The following is a 10,678-nucleotide window of genomic DNA, read 5'->3' on the forward strand; positions in this document are numbered from 1 at the left end:
TCCGAATTGGACTAGGGAAGGGGGGCGCACCCTTCCTTCTTTCTCCTTCCCCCTTCCCTTCTCCTACTCCCACAAGGAAAGGAGGAGTCCTACTCCCGGTGGGAGTAGGACTCCCCCTTATGGCGCGCCTCTCCCCTTGGCCGGCTGCCTCCCCCTTGCTCCTTTATATACGGGGGCAAGGGGGCACCCCAGAGACACAACAATTGATCCTTGAGATCTCTTAGCCGTGTGCGGTGCCCCCCTCCACCATATTACACCTCGAGAATACCGTTGCGGAGCTTAGGCGAAGCCCTGCGTCGGTGGAACATCATCATCGTCACCACGCCGTCGTGCTGATGAAACTCTCCCTCAACACTCGGCTGGATCGGAGTTCGAGGGACGTCATCGAGCTGAACGTGTGTAGAACTCGGAGGTGCCGTACGTTCGGTACTTGATCGGTCGGATCGTGAATACGTACGACTACATCAACCGCGTTGTGATAACGCTTCCGCTGTCGGTCTACGAGGGTACGTGGACAACACTCTCCCCTCTCGTTGCTATGCATCACCATGATCTTGCGTGTGCGTAGGAAAATTTTGAAATTACTACGTTCCCCAACACGGCTTGCATACCTCCACGCGGGTACTTGCAAGAAACCATGTGAGATAGTTGTTGAACGCGATCAGGCAGTGCTCACGAAGCTGGGCTCGTTTTCTAGCCCTTGCTTGCTCCACACTAAGAGCGAACTGCACGACATACTTCCTGTGATGCTTGGCCCAATCCTTGATCTTCCGCTGCTTTTTCCTATCCAACCTGCAAGTTAGAAACAGAATATTAGCGTCATCGAAACCGTCGAGAAGCCGCTAAGTGCTCAAGGTTAATTATATCTTATGCGTGTAGCAACTTGTCCGTGTCCTCCCACTCCGGCGGGTGTGGCTGGAACAAACCAAACTGGCGGAACACCCGATGTGGCAGGTGAAGCTCAACCGCCCAATTGCATATCAGTGGGCACCGCATATGCCAGAGATCCCTATCCCTAGTGCACATCGGATTCAGCCTGAACTCTATAGGGTTACCAAAACTCTCTCCTTTTCCATACGGCTCCCATTCCACCTGCAAAATGGGATTGAATGCAAAATTGATATCGAGTTAAGATACAAGCATGATAATCACTTATGCAATGTCGGTTCACCTGCTCAGGCGTGATCGCGTCCAGCTCGCTCTTGTACAACTTGTACATTACCGAGGGATCATCCGTCGTCTCATTTAACACATCCCACTTGTAAGCCCAAGTGGGGAGCCGTAGTGGGTCGTCTTTGTCGTCCCAATCCTCGTACTTCACGGTCTTCGGTCTTCCAACCGGCAAACGCTCCTAGCTCCATATGGAAAGTGCGAGCAGACAACCACCAATACCTCCAGTGTGCCTACAACAGGCTTCGTCCAACTGCACATAAAAGAGAACATGGTCAAATTTGCCACAAGAGCGCATTGATAATGTATCAATGAAGTGAAAAAAGGAAACAACTTCATACCTGTCGATACAAGTAAGCCAGTGTCGCCGAACCCCAACTCCATTTGCCATCGAAGATGGTCAACGCCTTCAGCCACATCCATGGAGCATTCTTGCCTGTGCCATCAGCAAACATAGTCCTGGATATCACGTACCACATGTAGACACGAGCATATGTCTTCACCATGTCCTCATTAGCATCCTCAGGGCAAGTACTGAAGTTCGATGATATCCACGTGAAAGTAGCGCCCGCTACGACTCTTTCCTTCTTCTTATCTTCTGCTTCTGGTTCCCGAGGCTCCGGAGGAACCATACCGATAAGGGCATGCATCTGCGCGCGCCACCCATCAGAATCGGTGTTCATACATAAAGGATTGCCATCGATAGGAAGACCGGTGATCATAGCAATATCCTGCAGCGTCACGGTCATCTCCCCGGTCCGAAGATGGAAAGTGTGTGTCTCCGGCCTCCAATGATCAATAAGCGCGGTGAGTGCTGCAGCATTGTTGGGTGGCGTCGACCGGCGGACCAACTGAATGAAAGGGAGAAGTCATGCCTCCCTTACATACGGTGTGTACCGCTCATCATAGCGCATCCATCCAAGGCTGATCCCGTGAGACCGAAGCTTCAGAGGTGCAAGCTCCTACAAACAAACAAATCATAACATTACATATGGGGCATTTGTGTTTGAAAAAAAATACGAAATTCATAACACCGGCCACTTTCAGTATTACCCGCTGCTCCACCGACATAGCGTACGACCGGTGTTGTTTGTCCCAATGATCATCGAGAAGCCAAACCATCCTAACAATTTCAACAAAGCATTCTTGTCAACACGATTATCTTTTCAATTCAAAAAAACTAAAGTAGGCCTACTACATGCAAGATTCAAAGCATATGTATCCAAAGCATTTTTCTCAATACAAGTATAATTCAAAGCATATGTATCCAAAACTAAACTAGGCCTACTTCATACAAATAACTTTTCCATAGAAATAACATGTCAATCTATATATCCAACCATATCTTTTCAATAAAATAAAATACACTAGGGTTCCACAAATCAAACAAACAAGGGTTGTAATACATGCAAATTTCTAATACATGCAAGATCCATATCTAATCAAATCAAACAAGGATTCCCCAAATCTTCGAAATACCATATTTTGTATGGATAGAAAGAAGGGGATCGGAGGAGAGTACCTTCTAGGATGGATTGGTGAAGAAATGCACGGATCAAATCGTCCGATCTGAAGGATTTGGGAGAGGGGATTGAGAGGGGGAGAGGAGGAAGCCGCCCGCGCTGTTCTGTAACTCCTGGAACGAATGGGTGGGGTGGGGGAGGGGGAGTGGGCGGCTGCCATCTAAGTCATAGTGCAGCGCCTACGGGCTAGGCGCTGCACATTACATGTGTGGCGCCTACCTCGTAGGCGCTGCACTGCTGGGTCCGGGGCCCGGGGATGCCACGGTGGACTGGAGTGCAACGCCCCCGAGCTAGGCGCTGCACCGTTGGGTGTGGCGGGCGCTGGACAAAAAGGTCAGGGGAGTGAAATAGTTTCATGGGCAGTTCATTCTGTGAATTGATTTCGTTCCGAGGTCAAAATTGTCAAATTTGCCTCGGTCATCATGCCTAAACCGGGCCTTGCACACGACACGGAGGCCTTAGACAGGCCGTTTGCCACCAGAATTGACTCAGACACTTATTTTCGTTGGGGAGGACCTGCTTATCTAGAGGTACAGTATTATTATTAGTACCTGATGGATGCTTGATACTTAGTGTAGTTGTTATTGTACAAGATCTGAATATTAATGGAAGCATTTGTGTTAATAATTTGTTACCTTTCCCCGCAAAAAATAAATAATATGTTACCTCTGCGGAATTGTTTGGTTGTGCTTGTTGACATTGCCAAGGTTATATGATTTCGATCCGAGCTGTTGCACTTTACTTTGCATAAGTCATTGCATTTATTTACTTCAAGTGTTTATCTTAAAGTTTATGAATTCAACTTTGCTAATTGTTCCAATCATTTTTTTTTCATCTCAAAAATATTTGTGCATCTGTTGTTTTCTCAAGGATATGATCCTGTAAGACATGAGTTGTAATTCATAAACACCAGTACATGCTACAGCAGTACAAAACATAGTAAACATAAAGTGTTTTCGTGATTTTGATTACTGTAGTTTTTATAATACCATATTAGTGTTGGTTGCTTCAGGTGATACTTCAACTTGTATTATTTGCAGATTTTTGTTAATCAACATTGATCTTATGTCTGATTAAGCCTGTAATTTGCAGATTTGACATCGCCTTTGCCCAGAATTTAGTAAACGAGGATAGATGGGCACAGCTTGAGAATTATATCAGACTACTTATTGGTAATGACCAGCATCCCTATCTATACCTTCTGTGCCGCAAAGCAGAATTGCTGGGATCGAAGGAAGGAGGTTCTGATGGTGATACGCTTCTTCAGTATTTCAATTCGAAAGTGAAGCCATTAGAGGGGTTGAAGACTGATTTCACCAATACCATTTTTCTTAATGACACCATAAAGGATATCTCTTTGTTCATACATGGCAAGAAGTAATTATTTGTGCTTTATCTTTCAATTTTGTACCTATGCTCTATTTCTGAATTTTTTTTGTGCTCAATTTCTGGATTGAATATTATGTTTAACTCAGTGTGCATGTAGGGAATTGGCAGCTGATCCTAATGCTGTCTTCATTGCAATAACTGGCCATCTGAGGTTGTATTGCACAAAAATATTTGAGTAAGTATATTGCTACTTGCATTGTTATCTCGGTATTGCCATTGTTTTTCCCTTGCATCATTTCCATGGCCTTGCCATTAACTATGCCAGTTTCCATCTTTAGGAACCCACTTAAACCGAGAGCTTCACCCAATCCATATCATCCATATGTGTTCTCGTTACCAGAACGTAAGAAGTTCCGATGTCTAATGTGCCAGGATATTTTCAACGTCAAGCCAAACAAAATTTTCCAGTCCCATGTGGGAAAATGTAAGAATGTCACAGCTGATGTACAGAAAAGAAGTGCTCCCCTCGTGGCACAAACATTTGTGCAAGAGTCTGGAAATGTGTTGAATGTCGCTGTAGAGAGGATATTGCAGCAAGTGGACACTGCTGGCATGTCCAGTAAGAAGAGGAAGTGCATCATGCCTCATGCTGGGAAACAAATGGCTGCTGCTGAATCAAGCAGGGCATGGAAGAACGACGGCGGCCGTGTCACTTTGGATGAAAACAAATCATTTTCAGAATTGCTCCGTCAAGGGAGGTCCATTGCGCTTAAGCTCAAGGACATGCATGGCAACCCTGCTGCACTTGATGATGCGCGGTTACAGTTGTTTGAAGTATTCGCAAAGATGGGATCAACTGTTATTACTGAAGATAGGCTACACAAGGAGCATTTGTCCCTGGAGTTGCCACAGGCTGAGCAGCAGGTGCTGCCGTACCCTCTGGTCTCAGACAGTGTGGAGCCCTGGAATCAGCCCTCCACGAGCGAGCAAAGAGAGGTCCAAAGCCTGCAGAGCCAATGGAGAAACAACACAATGCTTGACACTTCAACCAGGACTTTTCCTGCAGCAGCTACTGCGTATGGTAATCCTAATGAATCTTGGCAAGCTCCTGCAACAAACGTTTACCAGCAAATGCATCATGATGGTATGTATGCTCCTCCCACATTTCCTTCTCCTGCACAACCATGCTAGTTTGGTCCTCTAATAGAGATTTGTCCTGCAGCAGCTACTGCCTATGGTAATGCTTATGAATCTTCGCTAGCTCCTGCAACCAATGTTAATCAACAGTTGGATCATGTTGTAGGTATGTATGCTGTATGCTACTCCCACATTTCTTTCTCCTGCAACAACCATGCTATTTTGGTCCTCTAACAGACTTGTCCTGCAGCAGCTACTGCATATGGTAATGCCTATGGATCTTGGCTAGCTCCTGCAACCAATGTTTATCAACAGGCGGATCATGATGAAGGTATGAATGCTCCTCCCACATTTCCTTGTCCTGCAACAACCGTGCTAGTTTGGTCCTCTAATAGAGATTTGTCCTGCAGCAGCTACTGCCTATGGTAATGCTTATGAATCTTCGCTAGCTCCTGCAACCAATGTTAATCAACAGTTGGATCATGTTGTAGGTATGTATGCTGTATGCTACTCCCACATTTCTTTCTCCTGCAACAACCATGCTATTTTGGTCCTCTAACAGACTTGTCCTGCAGCAGCTACTGCATATGGTAATGCCTATGGATCTTGGCTAGCTCCTGCAACCAATGTTTATCAACAGGCGGATCATGATGAAGGTATGAATGCTCCTCCCACATTTCCTTGTCCTGCAACAACCGTGCTAGTTTGGTCCTCTAATAGAGATTTGTCCTGCAGCAGCTACTGCCTATGGTAATGCTTATGAATCTTCGCTAGCTCCTGCAACCAATGTTAATCAACAGTTGGATCATGTTGTAGGTATGTATGCTGTATGCTACTCCCATATTTCTTTCTCCTGCAACAACCATGCTATTTTGGTCCTCTAACAGACTTGTCCTGCAGCAGCTACTGCATATGGTAATGCCTATGGATCTTGGCTAGCTCCTGCAACCAATGTTTATCAACAGGCGGATCATGATGAAGGTATGAATGCTCCTCCCACATTTCCTTGTCCTGCAACAACCGTGCTAGTTTGGTCCTCTAATAGAGATTTGTCCTGCAGCAGCTACTGCCTATGGTAATGCTTATGAATCTTCGCTAGCTCCTGCAACCAATGTTAATCAACAGTTGGATCATGTTGTAGGTATGTATGCTGTATGCTACTCCCACATTTCTTTCTCCTGCAACAACCATGCTATTTTGGTCCTCTAACAGACTTGTCCTGCAGCAGCTACTGCATATGGTAATGCCTATGGATCTTGGCTAGCTCCTGCAACCAATGTTTATCAACAGGCGGATCATGATGAAGGTATGAATGCTCCTCCCACATTTCCTTGTCCTGCAACAACCGTGCTAGTTTGGTCCTCTAATAGAGATTTGTCCTGCAGCAGCTACTGCCTATGGTAATGCTTATGAATCTTCGCTAGCTCCTGCAACCAATGTTAATCAACAGTTGGATCATGTTGTAGGTATGTATGCTGTATGCTACTCCCATATTTCTTTCTCCTGCAACAACCATGCTATTTTGGTCCTCTAACAGACTTGTCCTGCAGCAGCTACTGCATATGGTAATGCCTATGGATCTTGGCTAGCTCCTGCAACCAATGTTTATCAACAGGCGGATCATGATGAAGGTATGAATGCTCCTCCCACATTTCCTTGTCCTGCAACAACCGTGCTAGTTTGGTCCTCTAATAGAGATTTGTCCTGCAGCAGCTACTGCCTATGGTAATGCTTATGAATCTTCGCTAGCTCCTGCAACCAATGTTAATCAACAGTTGGATCATGTTGTAGGTATGTATGCTGTATGCTACTCCCACATTTCTTTCTCCTGCAACAACCATGCTATTTTGGTCCTCTAACAGACTTGTCCTGCAGCAGCTACTGCATATGGTAATGCCTATGGATCTTGGCTAGCTCCTGCAACCAATGTTTATCAACAGGCGGATCATGATGAAGGTGTTGGGAATCGTAGCATAATTTAAAATTTTCCTACGCTCACCAAGATGCATCTATGGAGTCTACTAGCAACGAGGGGAAAGGAGTGGATCTACATACCCTTGTAGATCGCGAGCGGAAGCGTTCCAATGAACGTGGATGACGGAGTCGTACTCGCCGTGATCCAAATCACCGATGACCGAGTGCCGAACGACGGCACCTCCGCGTTCAACACACGTACGGTGCAGCGACGTCTCCTCCTTCTTGATCCAGCAAGGGGGAAGGAGAGGTTGATGGAGATCCAACAGCACGACGGCGTGGTGGTGGATGTAGCGGGTCTCCGGCAGGGCTTCGCCGAGCTTCTGCGAGAGAGAGAGAGGTGTTGCAGGGGAGGGGGGAGGCGCCCAAGGCTTAGATGATGCTGCCCTCCCTTCCCCCCACTATATATAGGGCCAAGGGAGAGGGGGGGCGCAGCCTTGCCCCTTCCTTCAAGGAAGGGTGCGGCCAGGGGGGAGTCCTTCCCCCCCAAGGCACCTCGGAGGTGCCTTCCCCCTTTAGGACTCTCCCTTCTTTCTTATCTCTTGCGCATGGGCCTCTTGGGGCTGGTGCCCTTGGCCCATATAGGCCAAGGCGCACCCCTTACAGCCCATGTGGCCCCCCGGGGCTGGTGGACCCCCTTGGTGGACCCCCGGACCCCTTTCGGCACTCCCGGTACAATACCGATAAAGCGCGAAACTTTTCCGGCGACCAAAATAAGACTTCCCATATATAAATCTTTACCTCCGGACCATTCCGGAACCTCTCGTGACGTCCGGGATCTCATCCGGGACTCCGAACAACTTTCGGGTTTCCGCATACATATATCTCTACAACCCTAGCGTCACCGGACCTTAAGTGTGTAGACCCTACGGGTTCGGGAGACATGCAGACATGACCGAGACGCCTCTCCGGTCAATAACCAACAGCGGGATCTGGATACCCATGTTGGCTCCCACATGTTCCACGATGATATCATCGGATGAACCACGGTGTCGAGGATTCAATCAATCCGTATGCAATTCCCTTTGTCAATCGGTATGTTACTTGCCCGAGATTCGATCGTCGGTATCCCAATACCTTGTTCAATCTCGTTACCGGCAAGTCTCTTTACTCGTACCGCAATGCATGATCCCGTGACTAACGCCTTAGTCATATTGAGCTCATTATGATGATGCATTACCGAGTGGGCCCAGAGATACCTCTCCGTCACACGGAGTGACAAATCCCAGTCTCGATCCGTGCCAACCCAACAGACACTTTCGGAGATACCCGTAATGCACCTTTATAGTCACCCAGTTACGTTGTGACGTTTGGCACACCCAAAGCACTCCTACGGTATCCGGGAGTTGCACGATCTCATGGTCTAAGGAAAAGATACTTGACATTGGAAAAGCTCTAGCAAACGAAACTACACGATCTTTTATGCTATGCTTAGGATTGGGTCTTGTCCATCACATCATTCTCCTAATGATGTGATCCCGTTATCAATGACATCCAATGTCCATAGTCAGGAAACCATGACTATCTGTTGATCAACGAGCTAGTCAACTAGAGGCTTACTAGGGACAGGTTGTGGTCTATGTATTCACACATGTATCACGATTTCCGGACAATACAATTATAGCATGAATAATAGACAATTACCATGAACAAAGAAATATAATAATAACCATTTATTATTGCCTCTAGGGCATATTTCCAACAGTCTCCCACTTGCACTAGAGTCAATAATCTAGTTACATTGTGATGAATCGAACACCCATTGCGTCCTGGTGTTGATCATGTTTTGCCCTAGGGAGAGGTTTAGTCAACGGATCTGCTACATTCAGGTCCGTGTGCACTTTACAAATATCTATGTCTCCATTTTGAACACTTTCACGAATGAAGTTGAAGCGACGCTTGATATGTCTGGTCTTCCTGTGAAACCTGGGCTCCTTCGCAAGGGCAATAGCTCCAGTGTTGTCACAAAAGAGAGTCATTGGGCCCGACGCATTGGGAATCATCCCTAGGTCGGTAATGAACTCCTTCATCCAGACTGCTTCCTGTGCTGCCTCCGAGGCTGCCATGTACTCCGCTTCACATGTAGATCCCGCCACGACGCTTTGCTTGCAACTGCACCAGCTTACTGCTCCTCTATTCAATATATACACGTATCCGGTCTGTGACTTCGAGTCATCCAGATCTGTGTCGAAGCTAGCGTCGACGTAACCCTTTACGACGAGCTCTTCGTCACCTCCATAAACGAGAAACATATCCTTAGTCCTCTTCAGGTACTTCAGGATATTCTTGACCGCCGTCCAGTGTTCCTTGCCGGGATTACTTTGGTACCTTCCTACCAAACTTACGGCAAGGTTTACATCAGGTCTGGTACACAGCATGGCATACATAATAGACCCTATGGCCGAGGCATAGGGGATGACACTCATCTGTTCTATATCTTCTGCCGTGGTCGGGCATTGAGCCGTGCTCAATTGCACACCTTGCAATACAGGCAAGAACCCCTTCTTGGACTGATCCATACTGAACTTCTTCAATATCTTGTCAAGGTATGTACTCTGTGAAAGACCAATGAGGCGTCTTGATCTATCTCTATAGATTTTGATGCCTAATATATAAGCAGCTTCTCCAAGGTCCTTCATTGAAAAACACTTATTCAAATAGGCCTTTATACTTTCCAAGAATTCTACATCATTTCCCATCAATAATATGTCATCCACATATAATATGAGAAATGCTACAGAGCTCCCACTCACTTTCTTGTAAACACAGGCTTCTCCATAAGTCTGTGTAAACCCAAACGCTTTGATCATCTCATCAAAGCGAATGTTCCAACTCCGAGATGCTTGCACCAGCCCATAGATTGAGCGTTGGAGCTTGCATACTTTGTTAGCATTCTTAGGATCGACAAAACCTTCCGGCTGCATCATATACAACTCTTCCTTAAGGAAGCCGTTAAGGAATGCCGTTTTGACGTCCATCTGCCATATCTCATAATCATAGTATGCGGCAATTGCTAACATGATTCGGACGGACTTCAGCTTCGCTACGGGTGAGAAAGTCTCATCGTAGTCAACCCCTTGAACTTGTCGATAACCCTTAGCGACAAGTCGAGCTTTGTAGATGGTCACATTACCATCTGCGTCCGTCTTCTTCTTAAAGATCCATTTGTTTTCTATGGCTCGCCGCTCAACGGGCAAGTCAGTCAAAGTCCATACTTTGTTTTCATACATGGATTCTATCTCGGATTTCATGGCTTCTAGCCATTTGTCGGAATCCGGGCCCGCCATCGCTTCTTCATAGTTCGAAGGTTCACCGTTGTCTAACAACATGATTTCCAGGACAGGGTTGCCGTACCACTCTGGTGCGGAACGTGTCCTTGTGGACCTACGAAGTTCAGTAACTTGATCTGAAGCTTCATGATCATCATCATTAACTTCCTCCCCAGTCGGTGTAGGCACCACAGGAACATTTTCCCGCGCTGCGCTACTTTCCGGTTCGGAAGGGGTGACTATCACCTCATCAAGTTCCATTTTCCTCCCACTCAA

General features: G+C 46.6%; 1 long non-coding RNA gene across 1 annotated transcript; it reads right to left on the reverse strand.

The window, feature by feature from the left end:
• Positions 1–871: 871 nt before the first annotated feature.
• On the reverse strand, positions 872–2,615 carry LOC141042083 (uncharacterized). Its single transcript, XR_012203904.1, has 4 exons — positions 2,224–2,615; positions 1,512–2,132; positions 1,172–1,423; positions 872–1,092 (listed from the first exon to the last, which is right to left on the reverse strand). It is a non-coding gene; the product is annotated as an uncharacterized lncRNA (long non-coding RNA).
• Between the last annotated feature and the right edge of the window lie 8,063 nt (positions 2,616–10,678).

The sequence above is a fragment of the Aegilops tauschii genome, chromosome 2 (assembly GCF_002575655.3).
Source record: "Aegilops tauschii subsp. strangulata cultivar AL8/78 chromosome 2, Aet v6.0, whole genome shotgun sequence".
Lineage (NCBI taxonomy): Eukaryota > Viridiplantae > Streptophyta > Magnoliopsida > Poales > Poaceae > Aegilops > Aegilops tauschii.